This window comes from Triticum urartu, chromosome 7A, assembly GCF_056163025.1.
Source record: "Triticum urartu cultivar PI428250 chromosome 7A, HENAU_Tu73, whole genome shotgun sequence".
NCBI classification, from domain to species: Eukaryota; Viridiplantae; Streptophyta; class Magnoliopsida; order Poales; family Poaceae; genus Triticum; species Triticum urartu.
This window is the reverse complement of record NC_141879.1, coordinates 738,111,100-738,115,478: the sequence shown is the minus strand read 5'-3', so window position 1 is coordinate 738,115,478 and position 4,379 is coordinate 738,111,100. Positions and strand designations below refer to the sequence as shown.

Below are 4,379 nucleotides of genomic sequence, written 5' to 3'. Positions count from 1 at the left end.
AGGTGGCACTCCCTCATTGGGCGGGGTGAGGTGGCCGGCTGGGTGGACGCGTCCGCCGGTGGGCGGACATGTACGGCGGCGCGGAGAGAGGTAAGATCTAGGGTTCATCCGCGAATTTCGGGAGGGGAGCACATATATATAGGTAGAGGGAGTTAGGAGAGTCCAAATGAGGTGCGGTTTTCGGCCACGCGATCGTGATCGAACGACCGAGATGATGGAGCAGGTTTAGGTGGGTTTTGGGCCAAAATGAAAGGGTGTTGGGCTGCAACACACACGAGGCCTTTTCGGTCCCTCGGTTAACCGTTGGAGTATCAAACGAAGTCCAAATGGCACGAAATTTGACAGGCGGTCTACCGGTAGTAAACCAAGGCCGCTTGGCAAGTCTCGGTCCAATCCGGAAATGTTTAATCCCCACACACGAGAAGAAGGTAGGAACGACCATCGGAGGAGAACGGAGCGCCGGAATGCAAAACGGACAACGGGGAAAATGCTCGGATGCATGAGACGAACACGTATGCAAATGAAATGCACATGATGACATGATATGCAATGCATGACACGCAAGCAATGACAAGGCAACAACAGCGAATAACTGGACGACACCTGGCATATCGGTCTCGGGGCGTTACAGTGATATTGCGACCACTTGGGCTTTATGGAAGCAACGTAACGCTAGAGTGTTCCATCAGACTCATCAACAGATGACGGCGTCAGATTTGGCCCTTGCCATCATTGTGGAGCTCAAAGAGTGGAAGATGGCGGGCTTGGGAGGAGGAGGCTATGACACGTTTTGTGAGAGTGTAGGCATAGGCTAATTTGTAGGGTGTGGTAGGGTGTGCGTCCTTGATGGAAGTTCGCTTCCATCTTTAACTCTCTTGTACATTATTCATTGCTCTTCTCTTCTATAAAAGTAAGGTATGCCTTTGGCGTACTCTCGAGAAAAAAAACAATCCTAGCATAGGACCTGTACCTCTGATGTATTTAAGCCCATGTTCTCTTTAGATGGAATATACAAGTGATTCCCTTAACCCAACTTGGTATCAGATGTTCTCGTTCCTACCTCTCGCTTCCGCCATGAGAATCCAACGTCCTCTTCATCGCACTCGCTCCTTCGGGGATGCCGACGCTGGGTCCTCCCCTGCGTCACTCCCGGACCTGCCCCGGCTGCACCTGCTGCGCCGGCACCCGTCGCCGCGGCACCTCGTCGCGCCGCGCCCGCACCCGCGTCTCCGAACGCGCACGTTCTCCGTCGCCCCGGCTCCCATCCCGTGGCGCCCCTCCACGCCGTGCGCCCTATCGCCGACGCCCTCGCCATCGCGCCTCCACCCTTCCAGGTTCCTGCGGTCCCTCCTCCCTCAATGCACCACATCAACATATCTTCGTTCATCCCCTTCAAGCTCAGCAGCGACGGGGACACCTACTTGAAGTGGCGCCAGCTCTTCTGGTTCGTCATGTGCAAGTACCATGTCGAAGAGCACGTCCTCGAGGAGGCCGAGCCGCTGCATGAGGACGCCGTGTGGCGAAACGACGACATCATGTTGGTGTTGTGGATCTACGCCACGATCTCCGACAAGTTGTACGACATCATCCAGTCGTCCGAGTCCAAGGCGTAACACCCCTGACAGCAGCTGGAGATCTTCTTCCATGACAATGCCACCGGCCGCCCGGAGCACATCGGCGCCGAGTTCCGTGCCACCGTCCAAGGCGACATGACCGTCACCCAGTACTGCTGCCGCCTCCAGCAGCTCGCGTCTGCGCTGGCTGACGTCGGCGAGCTGGTCACCGACCGCTCGCTCACGCTGCAGCTGGTGCGTGGACTGAGCTGGCGGTTCCAGACGATGGCCACCCTGCTACCCATGCAGTAGCCCTTCCCCATCTTTGTACAGGCGCAGTCGCGGCTACTTCTGGAGGAGATCGACATCACCGAGCGCGAACGGGCGGCCGGCGCCACGGCGCTCGCCGTCAACCACGGCGGGCCCTCCTCTGGCGATCGTCCTCCTCCGTACTCACCGTACGACAAGGGGAAGGCGCCTGCCTCCGGGAGTCCCTCCGCTGACCGTGGTCGTGGGCGCGGCCGTGGTCGCGGCTCCCCCGGTGCCTCGACCAGCTCCAACCCCGGATGTGGCCAACCCAGCCTGCAGCTGTGGATGGGGTACTTCGCCCCCTGGGGGTCGCCGGCGCCGTCTCCACAGCAGTGGCGCTCCCCCTAGGTGTCGCCCAATGCCGCGGGCATCCTCGGTCCACGTCCGCCCGCGCCCCAGCAGGTGTACCAGGTGGCCGGCCATCTTCCTCCGCGCCGCAGTGGGACCAGCAGGGCATGATGGCCCATGCCTTCGCCAACCTTCAGATGCAGCAGCCGCCCAGCAGCTCAGAGTGGCTCATGGACACGGGGGCCACCAGCCACATCGCCGGCTCCTCGGGTAACCTCACCAAACTCATCTCCTCTTCATCGCATTGTCGTCTTCCTATAACTGTCGGTGATGGTTCGACGATCCCTGTAGTTGCTACCGGTTCCACGACTCTCTCTCCCCACCCCTGCCACCTCCATGACATCTTAATTTCCCCTCAAATCGTCAAAAACCAATTTTTTGTCCGTCGCTTTACTAGAGATAATTGGTGTATTGTGTCTTTTGACCCGTTTGTCTTCTCTGTGAAGGACATGGCAACGGGAAAACTTCTCATGAGGTCCAATAGCTCCGGCGACCTCTACCCGTTTCTCCCACAATATGGCGGTCCTCTCGCGTTCTCCGTTTCAAGCACCGGCGATATTTGGCACTTGCGGCTCGGACACCCTAGTCGTGCCTCTCTTCCCGCCTTAGCAAATAACTTCTTAGGTCATGTAATAAAAATGTGCCAGACTCCCCCATGTGTGGTTCTTGTAAGCTGGAAAAGCATACACGTTTACCGTTTTCACATTCAACTTCATTTACCACTTCTTCCGTCCAGCTTATTCATTGTGATTTATGGACGTCTCCAATATGCTCTTTTTCTGGTTATCAATACTATCTGGCAGTCTTAGATGCTTTCACTCACTATTCATGGGTTTTTCCTCTGCGCAACAAATATGATACGAGCACCACCCTCCAACACCTTTTCGCTTACGTCTCCACTCAATATAATGCTTCTATTAAATGTGTGCAGTGTGACAATGGTGACGAATTCCTCTCCATCTCCCTCCGGGATCACTTCTCACGCCTTTGTGTAGTCTTCCTGCTCTCCTGCCCGCACACTTCACCACAGAATGGGAAGGCAGAACGCCTCTTGCGCACCACCAACGACGTGCTCCGCACCCTCCTCGTCCATGCACACATGTCGCCCGAATATCAGGTTGAGGCCCTCTACACTGCCAACCACCTCATCAACCGGCGCCCGTCCACCACGGTCACCAAGCTCACCCTCTACTACCTTCTTCATGGGCAGCACCCCTCTTACGACCACCTACACGTTTTTGGATGTCTTTGCTTCCCTAACCTCACTCATCAAACACCGCACAAGTTAGTGCCCTGCTCCACTCCCTGCGTACTTCTTGGGTACCCCTTGCAGCACAAGGGTTATTGTTGCCTCGACCTACTCGGCCGTTGTGTACACATGTCCCGTCGCGTGGTGTTGGACGAGCATACTTTTCCTTTTGCCACACTCGCCGCAGAAAATCCCACACCCTCCCGTGCCGCAGAAAATCCGCAGCCCCAGCTGGCGCACCCGCAGATCTTACCTACCTCATACCGGGCCCCCGCATCCCCTCCGGGATCCGTGCGGGCGGGGCCGCACCTGCCGCCCTCGACTGTCATGCGGGATCCTTGTCCAGATCCGATGCACGCACCTGCCGCCCGTCCCGCGCTACCAGCTGGCCCCGCGACCCCACCTGCCTCCCCATGCACGCGCGTGCCCCCGCGTAACGACACCCCGCGCCCTCATGCTCCATGATGCGTCTCCAACGTATCTATAATTTTTGATTGCTCCATGTTATATTATCTACTGTTTTGGACAATATTAGGCTTTATCATCCACTTTTATATTATTTTTGGGACTAACCTATTAACCGGAGGCCCAGCCCAGAATTGCTGTTCTTTTTGCCTATTTCAGTGTTTTGAAGAAAGGAATGTCAGACAAAGTCGAAACGGAATGAAATCAACTAGAGAAGTTATTTTTGGAAGGAAAGCTACCGGAAAGGTTTGGAGTGCACGTCAGGAAAGGAACGAGGGTGGGGGGCGCGCCCACCCCCCTAGGGCGCGCCCCCCTGCCTCGTGGGCCCCTCGTGGGCCCCTACTCTGCTTTGCGATTCATAGGAAACAGCCCGTGGACTTCAACAACGTGGACGACCTAGTGCATCAGCTCATGGGGTGCAGCTGCAGGTGATGATCCTATGCCAATTTCTTTCT

At 56.5% G+C, this 4,379-nt stretch overlaps 1 pseudogene; it reads left to right on the top strand.

Annotated features, from left to right (window-relative positions):
- Nucleotides 1-1,074: 1,074 nt before the first annotated feature.
- On the top strand, nt 1,075-2,321 carry LOC147962506 (uncharacterized; annotated as a pseudogene).
- Nucleotides 2,322-4,379: the final 2,058 nt, after the last annotated feature.